This window comes from Mchenga conophoros, linkage group LG18 (genome assembly GCF_057382185.1).
Source record: "Mchenga conophoros isolate Kocher_MC1m ecotype Shallow Benthic linkage group LG18, M_conophoros_male_GT1.1, whole genome shotgun sequence".
Lineage (NCBI taxonomy): Eukaryota > Metazoa > Chordata > Actinopteri > Cichliformes > Cichlidae > Mchenga > Mchenga conophoros.
In genome coordinates, this window is record NC_140543.1 from 17,695,965 (window position 1) to 17,714,545 (window position 18,581).

General features: G+C 39.5%; 1 pseudogene; it reads right to left on the reverse strand.

The window, feature by feature from the left end:
• Positions 1 to 442: 442 nt before the first annotated feature.
• On the reverse strand, positions 443 to 1,380 carry LOC146553540 (uncharacterized; annotated as a pseudogene).
• Positions 1,381 to 18,581: the final 17,201 nt, after the last annotated feature.

The window sequence follows — 18,581 nt, forward strand, 5'->3', positions numbered from 1 at the left end:
AAACATTCCTCAGAGATTCTGGTTCCTGTTGACGTGATAGCATCACACAGTTGCAGATTTCTTAGTTGTACATCCATAATGGGAATCTCCCAATTACACCACATCCCAAAAATCTCTTGACTGTGGAAGTCAGGTAAGTACAATACAACTCAATGCCATGGTCAAGAAACCAGTTTGAGATTGTGTGACATTATGCTGTAAGAAGCCAACAGAAGATGGGTATATGGAGATAGTCAGCAGCAATATTGTTTAAACAATGCTCAGTTGATACTGAGTATTGTTTAAACAATGCTCAGTTGATGCTGAGGGGCCCCAAGTGTGCCAAAAATGTCACCCACATCGTTACATCACCATGAGCCTAAACTGTTGATACAAGACAGCACAAATCCACACTTTCATGCTGTTTGTGCCAAATTCTGACTGTGCTATCTGGGTTCTTTCTTCATCCTGGCGTTGTTCCCGCTGGTGCAGGATCCGCTCTTTGGCAAAGGTTTCTCCATTTGGTTCTGTCCAAGGCATCCTCAGGTGATGTGTTGACAGTCTTAATGTCCTCATTAATTTTCTCCATCCTATCTTCGGTCTGCCTCGAGGCCAGCATCCTTCTGGGTCGATCGTCATAGCCGTTTTTGCTAGAGTTCTCATCGCTTTGAATCACGTGTCCATACCACCTCAGGCGACTCAGGGACTCAAGCATCTTTTCCTTAATTGGGGCTACGCCTAGTCGCTTCCGTATGTCTTTGTTCGTAACACGGTCCCGTCTTGTAATTCCCAGGCTCCATCGGAGCATGCGCATCTCCATGGTGTTTAGGGCCTGTTCATGTGTGGTCAATGCGGGCCAACATGCGGAGCCGTACAGGGCTATAAGGCGGACCACTGTTTTGTAGATTTTTCCCTTGAGTCGATCTGGCATTCTTCTGTTGCAAAGGACACCGGTGACCTGTCACCATTTTAACCAGGCTGCATTTATTCGTGCTCGGTCATCGGAGGTGATATTTCCATCGTAGCTGATGACTGAGCCCAAGTAGCGGAACTCTTCTGTCTTCTTCAACTTTTCGTTGTCAATTATGATGGTGCCATCAGTTTGGGGGCCTCCTTCCAGGTATTTGGTTTTTTTTTCGTGTTGAGCCGCATACCATATTCATCGAACCAGTGTTGAGTCGGCGTTTGGGTCTCTTCTCTGTCTTTGCTGGCGAGGAATATGTCATCGGCAAAGAGGAGAGACCATGGATGAGGTAACTGGAGGTTGGCCGTGATGGTATCCATACATAGAATGAAGAGGAGGGGTGACAGAGCTGATCCTTGGTGGACACCAACACTAACTGGGAAGGGAGGTGATAGTCCAGCGGTGCATCGGACTGAACTGGTGACGTTGTCATAGAGGAGCTGTGCTATCTGACTTGCACTGGAAATCAAGACTCAGTTTTTAACTTCATAATGTGTATTTATTAGCATGCTATTATACTTATGTATTGTTTATGTCTAGCATATTTGGGGATACTGTTGGAATTTCTGAAATTCTCTCTGGGGATGAATAAAGTATGAATCTATCTATCTGAACACCAAACTATGCCTGTTTCCTATTGTTAGCTGACAGGTATGGCACCCAGTGTGGTCTTCTGCTGCTGTAGCTTATCTGCCTTAAGGTTCAATGTACTGTGCATTTAGAGATACTCTTTTGCGTACTTGGTTGTTATCTGAGTTACTGTTGGCTTCCTATCAGCTTTATGCAGTCCGACCATTTTCCTCTTACCTCTGACATCAACAAGGCATTTTCCCCCTAAGGACTGCCACTCAGTCGATATTTTCTCTTTTCTGGATCCTTTTCTGTAAACCCTAGAGATGGTTATCCAAGTAGATAAGCCTGTCTGTCACCAACAGCCACACCACATTCAAAGTCATTTGTATCATGTTTCTTCCCCATTCTCATGCTCAGATTGAACTTCAGCAGATGGAAAATGAAGTTGCGAACATGTGATTGGCTGATTAGATATTTGCATAATGAGCAGTTGAACAAGTGTAACTAATGAACTGGCCAGTGGCTGTGTATGTTAGCTATTGTCCATTGATATTTTATATTTATTGTACATGGATCAAATATATACACAAACAGACAAGCACAGGTGGTTTATGCGTTATTAGTTTTACAGTCCAGTTCATTACTGGCTATGGTGGGCCATTCAGATCAATTTTATATATAAGAGCACAGTATGTGTTGAATTGAAATCGAAAGTTCCACAAAAAAAGGGTGTTGGTCTAGCTTGCTGGGTTGAGCAGGCGATTCATATGCTGCAAGGATATTGCAGAGGCCTGGGTTTGAATCCACCCTGAAGCCATTTGCTTTGTGTCTTCCCCCTGCTGTCTCCAAGGTTTCCTGTCATCGCCAAAAATGAACATGTTAAGAATTAGTAAATTAACTGTATTTCACTTTGCTGCTGCCAGGTACATAATACATTACATGTCAGTGGCGCTTATTTGACTGTCTGCCACTCCAATTACCAGCAACTCAACTCAAAACTGAAAATGCTAGTCACGTATTAGTAAGCAATACACATTTACCAGTTCGTGCAATGATACAGGCCATTAACCTTAGTTGAATTTATGACCTCTAGATATATGAAGTTCAGCTTAATTACAAACACACACAAAAAAATATGACTCAATCGATTCTGATGACATGTGCAGTTTAATGTAACATGTATGAGGATAGGTTTGCATTTAAGCCTAATGCAATGGTATCTTAGTCTCCACTGATTCTGATTATTCCTGTAAGTCAATTAAATGTAGCCCAATGAGATATTTCAAACTGTCATTAAATAATCTAAAAATAATCCTATACTAATGCTTTACTGTTATTATTAGTAAATCCTGAAATGTATTAATTGCAGTGACTCTTCAAAGGTATAGGCAGTAATCAGAAGCACCCCTCCAGTCTGACTGAACAAAAGCAGTGAAATTAAGACCAGACCAGGCTGTGGACAAGGCTTAATCCACAGCAGACTCTCCCCTCAGCTCGAATAAAGCTTTGCAGCACAGCTCTCCACTACGTCTGCTTGCTCTGGTAACAAGCCTCTTCTGTGACTGGGGAAGAAAAAAAAACACAAGTAAGGGAAAGGTAGGGATAACCTTGCTCCCTTCCTCTTCAAATAGAGGCATGCTGAGCTTCATTGGAAACGGTGGTGGTAGAGGTACACTGGGGAGCATTTGAGTCCCTCTCCCCTTCAATCCTTAGTTTTTAACCAGCATGTTCTACGAGTCAGTGTGCACGACAAGCCAAAAAAGGTCATGAGGAATGTCAGCCTAGAAACAGAAAATCACCTCTACCAAGACCAAACTGTTCCAGAGGACTGGCTTGCATTCCACAGCAACTCTGAGTGATTTATTGCATCTCACCCCTCCCCAAAAAAAGTCTCCCAAAAAGACATCTAGCTACACAGCTGGTTAATGCCAACTGGTTGTGACTTGTGATGAGTAATGACATCCCTTTGAGTCAGTAGCTTTGTTCTGCCGTGTCTGGATGATGGATCATTCTTTTAAACTTGTTCTCAAGATGTGCAGATTATCCGTTTCATAACAATCATTTTTTCTAAAGAGAGGCGAGAACTATAAGAAGTAATTTCTCCCTCCGTTAGGTCCGTGGTGTTATCACGTTTCTGCGAAGCACGAGTCGAAGCCGTAGTTGTCCACTTTTCACTGTGCTCATCAACAGTAGATCCAGGGTCCATACAAACCCAATTAAGAATCAATTTGAGCCAGTGTCAGACAGTCTGGCGCCTGGAGAGGGGTAAATGCTTTTAATATGAACATTTTATCGTTGTCTCACAGTTCTTCCATCGTCTAACAGTCTGGCATGTGTAAAGTATCTGTCATGAAGCCTTGTGCTTGAATCCTACCACAGTAGTACGTCCACAGAACTCAACACATGGCATGCACATGAAAGGAAAGGTAGAAAAACTGATATGTGAAACAATCCTGTTTGAAAGGCATAAATCATAGAATTTGCCAGAAGCCGTGATTGGCGTATTTATTCTGCCTGCTGTTCAGACTCAATTTACTTTCAGGACGAATGCCATGGCGTGAAATGCATTCTTGAATTATGTCAAACATGTTTGACTTGGGTCCAGATTGATACGGTCGCCATGACATCCTAGCTGCTCTTATCTGGAAAAAACCAGATAAAAAAGTAAATCCCTCCTCTGCTTCCTCCCACCTCACATCTATCACAGCTCAACCATCAGTGAGACTAATAGAGTTGATTATTTATAGAAAATGCATATTTTAGCTCTTTGCCGTTAATGTAATTATGATGATAGTAGAATCAGGACAGGCTGCAGAAATATACAGCAAGGTGCTGCCGAACAACCGTATTCGGTACTCAGTGTGTTAAAGCCAATTGGTGCCGTTTATAGAGGAGCTATAAAATTAGTTTATGCCAGGTGGCACACCGTACATGTAGCTTCAATCTTTTTGTAGAACTTCAGATAACAACAAGAGCAGGCAATGAGAACAAGATGCCTGAAACCTGTACCACAACAGTCTCTTTAGGGCATCTCACTCAGTACTGACCTGTGGCTATGAAATGCTGTGATTATCACTTTAGTCAATGCTGGACAGAAAGGAGCTGTGCAGAGATGATGGCCTCTAAGAGATGAGTGGTAGTCAAAGAAGCATGTTGTTTTCTTGATTTCACTTGAGCACGAAGGTAATTTTCACACAAAGCTTCCTACAGGCAGGGATGGTTTTCATGCAGTTATTGATTGACCAATTAGGATCGCTTATTGACTAGATGCATACAATTTGGCAAAAGAAAAAGCTAATGAGATATTTTACCCACTGTTATACATTTCTATTTCTAATATGGTGTTAACTGACATATTTTTGATTAATCTGTCTTGAAAAGTATCTACTGAAAACATGCTTTTGATACCCAGTGGTCAAGATAACTAGTTCTCCCGTTGATGGTAGACTTTAACTAAAACACTAAACATTGTGGTTTTTGGGTCCATATCCAAAACTAAGTAGAAAGAATTACTGCAGTGAAAAGAACCATTTATAGAAATGTAAAAGCATGAAAGCAAAAATGTAAGCCACCTCACTAAATACACACTTGGGAGAGCCCTTCGATCATCAAGTAAAGTCTCTACACTAGACCGAAAATAAATTGTAAATCAAATTATTGTGCATTCAGTTGTTATTGTCCCACTCTCAGAAATTCTTTTCCAAATGATGTAAGCTTTTCTACAACATCATTTTCTTTTAAAAGTAGAGAAAAAACTTATTTTTGTGTGGGCATTCAACAACTTTAAATTTATATCTTTTCCACAGCAGGCTTTTTGTTGCATTCATGCTGTATCATTTAAATGGTTATTATGTGCAGCTGAGTGGGTAGAACCGCTCGTATAATCTTGTTTTTAGTTATCCGGATGGTCAGACATATTGTAAATTTATGACACAGATGATATCTCCCAGATGGTGAGGAGATATGTACACATGCCAACCAACTGGATGGGTGCAAAAGTTCTAATAGTTTTGAGTCTTCCTATAAAACTTAATTTATTACACAATTTAAGTTTATGAAGTCTGTTTAAAAAAAAAAGCCTAGATTAATCAACATTCATTTATTAACAATAAATTAGATTTGTTTTATATATTTCTGATATATCTGTCCTGGTGCAGATGTAGTCCTTTTAAAAGTAGAAAATAATCCTTGGACGTATTAAAATATTATATTTCTTTCTTGGTACTATTTGACATGAACTCTGGTTTTAGTTAAAGTTAATCGCTAAATTCTTTTAAATAGAACAAAGGATTATGCTGGTTTGCATTTTTTTTCCTTTGGCAGTTAATAGTCACCCCTCCCCCCTTAAAAAAATAATGATAATTTATGGTGTTCCCCAAGGAACAGTTGTGGGGCCTTTACTTTTTTTATTTTATGCATTTTATCCCCAGATAGTGCTATCAGGGGGTTTCTTTTCACAGCTGTACGGGTCCAGCCGATGCTTCTTTTAGATGTAGTTTAGATATCTGTGCTTGTACCCCCATAAAACCTTTTACAAGTCTACCAGGATTTCTCTGAGTGACACAGAGAGACTAACGTATGCTTTTATTTCTCGAAGGCGAGCATTTTGTAAAGCTATCCTATCTGGTCTACCCCCAAAATGCTATAAATCAGTTGCAATAGATTTAGAACTGTGCCGCACAGGTGCTGACAGGGATCACAAGGAGAGAACATACTGCACTAAGTCTTTACATTAGTTGCCTGTCAGTTTCCGTATTGATTTTAAAGTTGTGTTACTTTAAAGAACTTTCAGGTTTCACATCAGCCTACATGTCTGACATACCATGGACCAGGATGGTCTCTCAGGACTTCTAGCAGCAGTGTTTTAGTTGTTCCAAAGCTCAGGACAGAAACTTTTGTTTTAGTTTTTATGCTCTGAGCTGTTGGGACAGACACACTAATATATTATGAAGATTTTTAAAAATATTGTTTTATATCAAATTAATTCATTTTTATTCATATTTTAGCACCTCTCACTGATATTATTGTGTTTATTTTGTAAGTTTTATTACTTTATTACCTGCAAAGCACTCTGAAATGTACTAACCAGCATAACAAATACTTTACTAATAAAGCCACTGATTTAAATCCACTAATGCAATCTACTGAGTTAATTATAAAACTAGGTCTACACTCTTTGTTTGTGTCTGTTTTCATTTGGCAATGAACTGCTCCAAATATATAACACAACAGCACTTGCTAATTTAGGCTATTTATCTGGTGTCAGATAATTCAGCTGAAGTCTAGTGGTGAACACGAATAAACTATTCATATATTATCAGAGATGGGACGTAATTTAGCACAAATGCACTGTTGCTGTACTTAAGTAGAATTTTCAGGTATCTACTTGGAGTATTTATTTTTCTTAAAATGATTTACTTTTCCTGCCTACTCTTGACATTTTCAAAACGTGTTCGTTACTTTATGTTGAAGACAAGCCTTCAAATATCAAAGCTATTTGGTCCTAAATGGAGGGAACAATAACATAAGAGACAATCCTGTTGGTGTATCCATCACCTAAGATTAAAGAGGCAAAACATATAGTTTATGTATCATCTTTACTCAGGGGTTAGGTTGGGTCAGAACGATCTAGAGTTCCATTTATTTTTGGTGCAGAAATTTGTGGTTGCAGAACTTCAACATCTAGCTAGTGCCACAGAAGAAGAGCTAAAGGGAGTAAAATGTGTTTTTTAAGTGTCAGGTAATTTTAAATGCATCATTTCTATCAGCTCAACAAATATCAGCAAGCCTACAAAATGTTTGTGTGCAGTTTGATGCACAGTGTGTCTGCTAGCTTAAGGTACAGCCTCTGTATTTCCCAGGGCGAGAAAAGAGTGAGCGATAACTTCACTCAGAGATGGAGAAAGATGTAAGAAAGACAGGACAGGAGAGGAAGAAGAGAGGTTAGATTTAAAGGTAAGGACCGCTCGGTGACATTTGATAAACTGGAATTTTAAAGCTTGTAATGGCTTCATTTTTTTGAATCTTGCACCAGATCTTTATATGATGTGAAGTTATGTTTTTTCATGTTGTGAAACATCCTGCAAACCAAACTAATGTTTCTGCTATCATCCTGTTATTGCAGTACTGGTTGTGGTGTTCATGGCCAGTTAGGTCACATCAAGTGTAGCAGAGATCAATTTCAATTTCAGCTAATGATGGTTAAATTCATTCACTGAAATCAATCTTATATACTGTGTAGTATAAAGACAGAATAAGCAGTATACTGTCAGTGTAAAGGGTGGAAATCAGCCAAGATGACATCTGCTTAAATCTTCCCCTGACTATACTTTATGTTTAGGTGTGGAGGCAAAAAAAAAAAGTTTTATTCCCATGTCTTAATATAATTTTATTATGATACTGATAAAAGGTTCAGTCATCTTTGCAGAAAAATAGCTGGTGGAAATGTCAATGTGGAAAACAAACTGAGATATACTGACTGTGTTATTCAAAGGCTGCATGAAAATGCTCAGCAGTTTAGTGCAGGATAAACAGTTTAGATTGCTGTATTGTGTTGAATTTACTGTAAAGCACTGCAATGGACTGGTGCACAGCAGTTGTGGTGTTTATCATCAGAACTACTTTTCACTCTTGTATTTTGGGTGCATTTCAGAGTCTGTACTTTTTCAGTTTACTGACTTACTTGAGTAAAGAAGTCAAATCAGTGCTTTTTTAACACAGGTGTCAGTGCTTCTACTTAAGCAAAGCACGTCTGTACCTTTGCCACCTCTGTGTATTATTGCTCTTCTTGTGCAGAATTAGCCAACAATCCAATATTTGTAGCCAGGTGCATTCATTTTGTTGGACAAAAGGCTAATTTGAAATTGTGTTTATACAAAGGAAAATTCAGAAGTTGTTATTTTTGCCGTCTTTGGACCTGCAAGAAAGCCTAGCAGGAGAGTCAGAGTTAGTACATGGTCGTATGAGGATCAGCCAAGTTTAATCAGCCAAATGAAAACACCTGTGTAGGGCTTATTAAAATGACACGGTGTTCAGATATATTCCATGCTGCAGCTTTTCAGAAAGGCTTATAAAAGCTTCACATTTTTGAGAAATAAATTGCGGATGCTAATTGAACCGAAGCTAGCATGGAAAGAGGTGGATGTTGCCTCAAAGTCCCACCTCACTTCAAGGCTAGCTGTGTTCCTCCTGCTTCTATTCCACTTTGCATTTTTGCATAATGGGTTTATTGCAACCAATTTTCCCTGTGAGCTGCTTTGCAAATTATTGACTTCCAACAAGCCGTGAGTGGATAATATCTTCCTGTTTGGTGGATTTATTATTTATTGCGTCTCTGTTTGTGTCAGTGTAACCGTATGGCATGTGTCTGTGCTTCAGGTACCAAAAATAGAGGCAGTCCCAGAACAGCAGCTTGAGTGACAGGATTCCTTTCAGTGGCACGCAAAGATGTCCCATTTCCCTATTCCCTAAAAAGTCAGCAAAGATATCTCAAAAATGTGTTACTGTATTGCTATTTAAATGATACAACAGCAGAATAAACTGCCTCTATTTGGAGCTAGTTATTTGAAATATATTTTTAGTGCTACGTAGTTTTCTCAGCAGCTCAAATGTGTGAAAAAAGTAACTCATCTTGAATCTGCTACTGTTGTATGGAATCATTAGATTCTATAAATCTTTTCTTTTTCTCTTCCTGTCCTTTCCCCCCCCCCCCCCCCCCCCCCTCCTGTCTGCCTTTTCACGCTGGGACAATGAGCATCTGTTTCCATTTTTCAGCGTTTTAGTCTCTATGTGAAAAAACTTGCTGCACAACAGAGGAACAACACATACAGCTACACATAAGATAAACATTCACCATTGGAAACTAAATTAAAACAAAATGTTCCCGAGTACTTTACCAAGTGCTTAAAAATGCTTGACTATAGATTGAGATGCCTTTTTCAGATAACCTTGTTTTCTGGGCTGGGACACAGTGATATTTTTGGAGCAAATTCACCCAGTTGGAAGGCAGTGGCTCTGGTGCATTACGTTTATTTGTTCGGGGTTTTTCCCCATATAAGAGCATTTTTACAGGCTTCCTAAGGACAGAGGAAAGGCAAAGTGTTACGAGCCAAAAAGATCTAGAGTGGAGACAAGTCTGGATCCATGTTGCTTGTCAGATTTTATCTATTGTAGAGAGCTGAATCTGCTTTCTATGCTTGATCTAACTTCTGTCAGTGGAGTTTGCAGCTGACACAAGTCTCACGGGAAACAACTGAGGACTATATAGTTTCACTGTGGTTCTACCAAGAATACAACATAGTTCTGAAACTCAGAGCTTCCTCTAAAGGACCTTTGAAGTATATATCTAAATGAAGGCATCGGTGAGTGAGTGTCACTCTATGTTATGATTCACAATATGCAGCTGCCTGTGTGCTTTTTACTAATTGTTTAGTTGACATTTTTATGTGAGCTGAGTTGCTTGCACATTTCCTTTGTCAAGTTCAAGCTTAGTTGTTACTAAAAAAAAGTAGAAGCATACTTGCTGTTGTAAACCCCTGCAGGTGCATTCAGCCAGTAAAGGGCAGGTCTACAAGTAGGTCATTAAACTATTAATTTACTTCCTAATTTATGTTTAGTTAAAGTTTTTGCTAAACATAAATTAGGAAGGCTTCCTCCCCCAAACCAAGAACATTCATGATAGCCTATGTAACCTGTCTAAATTCTGGCTTTTACCCAAAGTACAGTACATGAAGTATATGTATATTTTTATTTTAGTCAGAAGAACTATGCTCATAAGGGAAAGTCACCAGAAAGTCATGAGGTCTGCAGATTTGGTTGAATATGATGGAAACTACCACAAAGAAAATGAAGCAGCAGTATATTCTGAGAAATTGCTGCAGTAATTTTTCATTCTCACACAGGGAGAGAAATATGGTGTGAAGTGACACAGTATATGTAGGTCATGAAACCTTCTAAAATTGTCAGATGTTGCCAATCTATGGTTACATCCAAACTGAAACCCCCAAATTGCTGAAATAACAGTGAAATAAAAGTGAATAGGGGGATATACGCATATATATGACACCTAAAGAACAGAGTTCACCTTCCTTTTATCTGTAACGTATTTACTTAGAAATAAAGTTTGGCCTGTGCAACAATCCTAAACATGCACAGTTGATTATAGTATTATTTTTAAGTTTGATTTAAAAGTTTCACACTACTTAGTACATTTAGTTTTACATGTTTTTCACCACCCAGTTAGAAAGTAAAATCACTCTCAATTACAGATGCACCTTTAGAATATAAACTCTCCCACAACATGTCTTTGTCCTGTCTTCCTCCCCTCACCCTGAGACTGTTTCTTTCAGAGGTTTCTTCCTGTTAAAAGGGAGTTTTTCCTTCCCACTGTCACCAAAGAGCTTTTGGGTGTTTCTCTCTATTATTGTAGAGTCTTTACCTTACAATGTAAAGTGTCTTGAGGCAACTGTTGTCATGATTCAATAACATAGAATCAAACTGAAATGAACTGGTATCACCCTTACTCTGCCATCTCATTCAAATATCCAAAACTTTGAGCCGAAAAACAGCAGTATGTCCATTTTTTTTCTACTTACTCTAAATTGAATCATTACCCCATACCAAGTTGAAAACACGTGCTGTATTTCTCCATGGAGGTAAAGGTTTATCACCTTACTTGTCCTTAATTTTGGAAATTACATATTTGCTTTCGTTTGGATGCTCTTAAAAAATGTTTCCTTTGAATCGGGTGGCATAGTTTTCAGATATTTGAAACTAGCTGCTTGGAATCATAGGAAACTGGATGCACAATCTAAATAATGGGTTTAGGAATACACTGTGCAGACTGCAGTCCTAGTCCTCAGTGTGAATTAAGACATTGTCTTGTCATGAATGTAGTAGAGTTCAGTTGTGGTTGAGCTCCTTCCATCACGGAAACTGCCATTATGAGGATCGTGATAATTCCCATCGTTTTTCATGCTGCCCTGTGATTACAGAACTATAGAAAGCTGGTTTGTCCAATAAGCTCGGAAATTAATGCTGAAAAGAATTTCTCCTTGATGCGGAAGAACAGAGAGTGTTTATGTCTGCGTGGAACAAGAGCTTTTAACAAATCCTGAAGAAAATCCTCAAAAAGTCAGTTAAGATCCTTTGATTTTTCCTCTTTTTCTCAATAAATAGCTTTTCCCTTTTCAAGGTTTGAGATCGCCTTTGAATTTGTGGCTTTTGATCTTAATGAGTAAAACCATCTAATAATGACATATTTACCACAGCGTTCGCCACAGCATTCCCAGCTACTCTCTTATTTACCGCATGAATGTTTGCTGAAACACCCCACATTATTGCATGAGGTTTTTCACCATAATGTGAATGGCACTTTTGGAGAGGGAACACACAGAATGCATGAGAGGACAAAATCAAAGAAAAGATGTCGAGGTGGAAGGACTTGAATTCTTAAAATGTGCCTCTCTGTGAGGTCGCTGTGGTTGAAAAGCCACAGAAAAGTCTACCACTGGAAGGGAAAAAAAATTTAATTATCACTCCTATAATCTAAAATAACATCTAAAAATTTAATTCGCAGGAAATGGATTTGAGGTTGTTTTATAATGCCGTTGTTTCCTTTAATTTTAAAGTAGAGAAATCAGCAACGCAGGTACGGTTTTATAGCGTCGGATTAGTTGCAGCTAAACAACAAATGAAATGCATACACACAACATAACCACAAAGCTGAAGTACGGTATGTGTACTGATCAAAGTAAACCATGCCTGTGCTTGTTTGTTGATTAAGCTGCATTGAAGAGGGAAGCAGTAACCTAGCAATCATGAGCGATCCTGTAATGTGTACAGAGTATGCCTGGATGGTAGTAATTCTCTCCTTTGCTAATTAACAGCAAATGAGCAAGCAAGAGCTATAGTGAAAAGTAGCTAAGCTATGGCAAAACGTCAGCAGCCTATACAGGAAAGAAAAAAAAGAGCACATTGTTTTTGCTTTAATTTTAGCCTGGCTTAAACTGAACATTCATAAAGACCTGTAATTTACAGCATGGACACTGCTCCGATCTCTCACTGTGAAATGTATTTACACCCTTTAGATGAGTCAGCAGCAACACTGAGACTTGCTTCTTTCTTCTTTTTTTTACTGCTTTTGTTTTATAACTCAGGGCTTTGATTGCACATTGAATACGGGCAAGAACGACAGGCTCCAGCGAAAAAGCAAAGCCAAGCGTTTTCTGACAACTTCATCAGTCCTCGAAAAGAAAAAGAAAAAACGTGGGGAGGAAAAAAAACAGAGACGAGGGCCGGCTGTGTGTATTTACATATATACTGCGTTGACCACAATGAATAAAACACCAGCGAGCCAAGCTCTCCTGGGTCAGTTCAGATGAAATAGAGAGTTTACACTTGCTGTTGTAGGCCATACATAAACATTGTTTCTCTAAATAAAAATATGGGCCAGTAGATCAGCATCATTACATCTGCTTTCTTTTACTCTGCTTTTCTTTATTATGTAAAACTATGCCTCGGAAAACATGCGATCTCGGCACTAATCCTCTCGCTTTACACCTGGTGAATTTGACCCAAATTCACATTTCCCCTGTGCGACCAGGGGACTGTTTCTTTCTTTTTTTTTATTGAAGCCACGTGTAACAGAGACCACTGACCTAGCTATGTACTTTGGCTCAAGAGAAGACGAGATGAGAAGAGATATTTCGGATATTAATGCATCCAAACTTGGCAATCAAGCGTTTTGTTATATATTCTCATGCAAAAAAAAGTCCCTCGGTTGATTCTGCAGCACCGAGGTAGCTCTTTTATTACAATTCTGCAAAGTAAGGCTCTAAAAATAGGAGGAGTGGTGGGGAAGAATGAAAGCTCCTACGAGCGGTATAACATCATGTTCAAAAGAAAGCCGCATGTGGCTGAACTTTAGAAACCTGAGGAAAATGTTACTATAAACCTGCCTCCAGCTGGGCAGATCATTTTCTTCCAGTGCATCGATTGTTGAGAAATGACAACAACACAAGCTTCGCATGATATTTAGAGGGAAAAATGACAGAGCTCAGACAGCATGTCAAAAAAATTGCATGTTGTCTAAGCAGAAGGATTGCTGTTCAGAGGCACCTCTGCTCGTATCGAGGACACAGCTGGTAGTACAGCACAGGTAGATATTACACGTCTCGTGAACCATTAGTGCACCGTGTTGCTTTGGCTTATCATGGGTGTAATGCTTCGTAATGATAGCCTTAGTGCAATGACTGAATAAATCAGAACATTATGAAATCCATTTATATCTCCTTTTTTTTGTAGTTCCTGACAAAAATATGTAGCCTGCAGCAGGCATATCCAGAGCAGTCAACAAATCATGACTTCATAATTGGGGATCTGCTGTGCACAAACTCGCTGTTGTCCAGTTTGTCATTAAGATTATATCATATTTGTCAGCAAATGGCAATTTAATGCTAATGTTTTGCAGCTTACAGTAAAATCCTAATGGGCTTTCAGCTTTGAAGTGTAATTTCATCGACAAAGCCGAATCATTTCCAGTCAACTCAGTTATAGTTTCATGTTTTTTGGAGGTTGCCAAGTCAGTTACAATTCGAGTCCCCGCTCGCGACCGTAAAATCAGGATTCAATTTGCCCCCCTCTCCATTGTGACCAAGAGAGCAAGTATAGTGTGCTTTAAAAATGAAGGCAGAATCAATGCAGTAGAAAATGTCTGCGTCGTACATCATTCTTAGTCAAGTCTCAGTGGAACAGTGACAATACATTACACATTATATATTCATCTTCCTCGAGACAGTGCCTATTAACTCCATGCCTTCTTTCTTGAGGATTTGAGTGAGGGCTTTCACTGCACCTGCATGACAAGATCTTAGCACCCTGATGTTTTTCTCTCCTGTTGCAATAGAGTATTACAACAGGGATAGCATGTAGTTATGTGTTTTAGAAGCCTCATGTGAAAACTGGAATTTAGAGCACATGTGCTTTTTGAGCAAACAAACGATTTAAATCTTTTCTTTTTTTTTTTATGATTGCATCATTAGTGCAATTACTCTCAGTCTACAAGGCTTCATTCAAGCCAACCAGTTTGTAAGCCGTACTATTGTATTCTCGAAATCTGAGTCTATTCATTTGATTCGCTCTTGGCAGCATTGTTTTCCATTCAATTGTGTATACAGGATAAAAAATAAGTAAACAAACTCTCGACTTTTTCTTGGGTTTTTGTAATGTCTTACACCGAAAACCAAATATGTGATTGTTGCTGTTACTGTCAAGGGCCAGTCGTTATTTGATTATGTGCTGTACAGAGATGAATGGAAATCAAACAAACATCCACGTTCTTTATCAATTTAGGGTTGTGGGCGGCAGGAGCCTAACCCCACTGCCATAGGCTGATAGGTGAGGTTCACCCTGGACAGGTTGCCAAGCTGTCACAGTACAAGATAATATGCAGTTAACACTGTTTTCAAAAATGTGAAATACACATGATTTGTATTTGTGGAAAACAACACACCAGTATGGACTTTTACATTTGCACATTTGAAGCTAGTGTAAAGTCAAAGTGGAGAAAAGTTTTCAGAGGAATTTCTGCAGCCCTGTGAAAAACTAAGGAGCGTCCATGATTTGGTAGCTTGTAGAACCACATTTGACAGCAATAACTTGAACTAATCGCTGGAATATTTTGCCATGCAGAGGAGTTCATGGTTGACTCGGTGACTGGCAGGTGCCCAGGTACTATGGCTGCAAAACAAGTCGAAATCATCACGCCTCCTCCACCGTGCTTCACAGCTGGTATGAGGTGTTCGTGCTGTGCATTATGATCTTTGATCTCATCTCATCTGTCCAAAGTACATTGTTCCAGAGGTCTTGCGGTTTGTTCAGATACAACTTTTCAAACTAAGCCATGCCACAATGTTCTTTTTAGAGACAAAAGGCTTTCTGCTGGTAACCCTTTCAAACAAGTCATGCTTTTTCAGTCGTTTTCCGACTGTACTGTCATGAACTTTAACATTTAACATGCTGAGTTGTAGCTCTTGTTTTTCTTTTTGCAGTTTCTCTGATCGCACATTCTGACCCAGAGGTGAATTTGCTGGGACATCCACTCCTGGGAAGACTGTGGCATTGTGTTAACACACTAGTCCTGCAAATTCCCAAAACTTCTGTTTTTATAGATGTGCGCACACTTACTGATGATCTGTTCATCAACTGAATTTGATTAGCACACCCTCACTTAATTCCAAGTCAAGCAGTAAGGGCAAACTTAGGACTTCATAGAGTCCTTTCTTTTTCTCATGACTGTTCTCACTGCCACAACATTAAAGCGGGGAGGAGATTCAATTAAAACCGTAATGTAATAACTCTGATCATTTCATTACAAAGCAATGTTCTGCTAGGTTCTTGCATTTATGTGCCTGTTACTTTTACGTGCACTTAACATTCATGCAGCCAGTGGCACTCCCAGTAGGCTGCAGCCTCATCTAAACTGTGATTTAGACTCGCAGGAAATCTACATCGTAACTTATGACGTAACTGGAAACCTCTTTTAACCCCTTGCCTAACCTTCCACTCCATTCAGTCGTTGTGGACTGTGTCAACCTGACGTGTCGTTACAGTTCTCTGGAGGTGCACGTCAGGTTATGTGGAAGGTTACGGCGTAGGTTTAAAAGGGGTTTCTGGTTACGTTGTAAGTTACGACGTAGATTTCCAAATCAGGCCTGAGACTAAATTGTGCCCATCCACACCATAAAAACCTGCTTAGGACCTGCTTTAAGAACATGACAAAGAGCTTTACCCAGATCTCAACTGGATTTTGCATCTGTGAGATGCAACAGAACACACCCAATCCTTAGTGACCCCACCCTACAAACTGCAGCATGCAAGGACCCAGGTGCCCCACGCCACAGGACACCAGAGATCAATGCTCTAAAGATTATTGACGTAAGACCTCTGGTGTTTTGGCCCAGCAGAGGGCCTGCTGAGCATATGCCTAAATGCTCCATATGATACGTATTAAAGATACGCATATATGGTTGCTGGAGTACTTTTCTATGCTGTGGTGTGCTGGGGGAGCAGCACAGCAAAGAAGGACTCATCCAGGCTGGAGAAACTGATCAGGAGGGCTAGCTCTGTGGTCGGCATGAAGCTGGACACTCTGGTGACAGTGGCAGAGAAAAGGACATTAAAGAAACTGCTGGACATTATGAACAATGCTGGGCATCCTCTGCACACGGCCATTAACAACCAGAAGAGTCTGTTCAGTGACAGGTTGCTTCTCCCAAAGACAAGAACTAACAGACTTAAAAACTCCTTTGTCCCACACGCCATCGGACTGTTTAACTCCTCCCTGGAGGGGAGAGGGAGGGGAAACAGGAGGACAAAGGAGGGGGGAACAACTAAGCTGTAGTGCCTCTTCACCTCACTGTGCAATACCTTGTGTACTTTTGTAAATAGTCAACGGTGCAATAGACTCAATACTTGAAATGTGCAATTCACTTGTATTTTTATTTTTATTCCTATTTATTCTATTTATCCCCTTCGTATATTTTATTTATATTGTCTCTGTATTTATATATATGTGTGTGTGTGTGTGTATATATATATATATATATATAATATTCTGTAACTCTGTAACTTCTGTCGGTGCTGTGCTTTTTTGGAAATCGAATTTCCCAGAGGAACCCACCCGAGGGATTAATAAAGTTCTATCTAATCTAATCTATATTACATTTGAAGTGTGAAACTTGGGAATCCTTTGTCACATAAAACAAACTGCATGAGTTCAGAGCAGAATTTACCATGTGACATTTCATAATGGACTCTAAATGAAATTAAATGTATTTGAATACGTCCCTGAAGATGTTATCATTAGCGGCATTACTCTATTATCCGAGGTTTCAAATGAGCATCTTCTTTCTGTGTCGACAAGATTAAAGGGAGGAACTGTACGCTGCAGTTTCTTTCCACGAGCATATGGATGGATATTGAATGTTTGCACAACATCTGCTCTGAGGTAGTGACTGAATATCACTGTATACGCTGGTAGTTTTGGTAGTTTTTGCTGGATTTTTTTCTTCTTCCATGATGCAAACTGGTCATATTTGAGCACACTTTGCTTATTCAGTAGATGCACTCTGTCCCTGTTTAATTAGATATCATGATTAAATGAGTTAGCTCCAGGAACTGGTTTGTAGTAGTTTACTAGTCTACACTTGAGTATGATAGCTAAAAGAGGAGAGAAGAAGTACAGAAACTGATTTTTACCCTTCAACTGTGAAAGCATGAACTCGAGAACAAGGGGACATACGATTCTCAAATTGATACCACAGATGTAGCTACTAAAAGTCTTGGCCAAGTTCAGATATCAGTGAACTTGAGCTGAAGGTAGACTAAGTTTTCTGAAAATCTTGGGAATGCGGTGACTTGAGAACAAGGCGACCTAGGATTTTGAAATCAATACCATAGGTGTGCCTGCTAGGAGACTGAGGGGTAACATTGGTGGTCAGTGGTCAGTATTTTTCTCTTTTTGACTGCTTCTATTTAAAGGTTTCTTATTCTGCTTTTTTTTCCAGTCTTTGGCCTGATTCAGTTAGAACAATTCTTGCTCCGGCCTCATTATCCTGTGTTGTTGTGCTGTTTTTATTAATACTAATGATCCAGGTGAAAACTACTGCCCACAATACTGAAATTCTAATAGGGTTAAAAATAGTATCGTATTTATATGCCTGGAATAAGGTGGATTTTGGTAATGAATGGTCTTGCACTTTTCTTTTGCTTTTTTGCTTCCTTTCTCCTGATTACACCGGGGAATGCTGATTAAAATATTGCGCTTCGTGGATTGTTAAAAAGTCCATCTTCACAAGCCGGAGCAAAAACAGCAGAACACGCTCGCGCTTTAACGCATGCATAAAATCTGAACACCCGGGAGATAAATGTTTAATATTAGCCTTAATGCGCGCGGTCATAATTGGCATTAGGATCCTAATCCGCGCGCTCCCTGGCGATCCGCTCCAGGTTTTGCGCGCTTTCCTCAACAGCCAGCTGCTGCAGAGCAGGGGACCGGTGAGCCGTT